The following is a 528-nucleotide window of genomic DNA, read 5'->3' as shown; positions in this document are numbered from 1 at the left end:
TTTAATACTTGTATTTAGTTCAATACAAGATAAATCATTGCTTAAAAAATATACTTCTATAGACAAAGCAGAATAAAGTATATTGTTCCTGAAACGATGTACTTTATTAATAAAGGATCATATCTGGTAACATTTTCGTTAGCCAGCTGTCTGATTCACCTGGCTGAGAGTAAGCGAATCGGATACTTGGCTGAGAGTAATATTAAGCGAATCGGACACTTAGATGAGAGTAAGTGAATCGGACGCTTGGCTAGCGAAGATGATATGATAAATGTAGGTTATGGACTGAACAACGGAAAATATGCCCCCCCCCCCCCCTCCCCGGCTTTTTGCATGGTTGCATCCGAGCTTGCAAGTTCTACTTTCGCCCAAGACTGAGGTCGGGCAAAATAATTTTTTTATTACCCACTGTTTAGATATATTTCTTATTCTAGATGCAGATATTCGTTTATATTTTCGGTACCAGATGTAATATTAGCATTATAATTGAATCCCGTATATAATCGGAAAATCGCACGACTATTTTGT

Source organism: Ostrea edulis, chromosome 5, assembly GCF_947568905.1.
Source record: "Ostrea edulis chromosome 5, xbOstEdul1.1, whole genome shotgun sequence".
Lineage (NCBI taxonomy): Eukaryota > Metazoa > Mollusca > Bivalvia > Ostreida > Ostreidae > Ostrea > Ostrea edulis.
Note: the sequence above shows the minus strand (reverse complement) of the source record.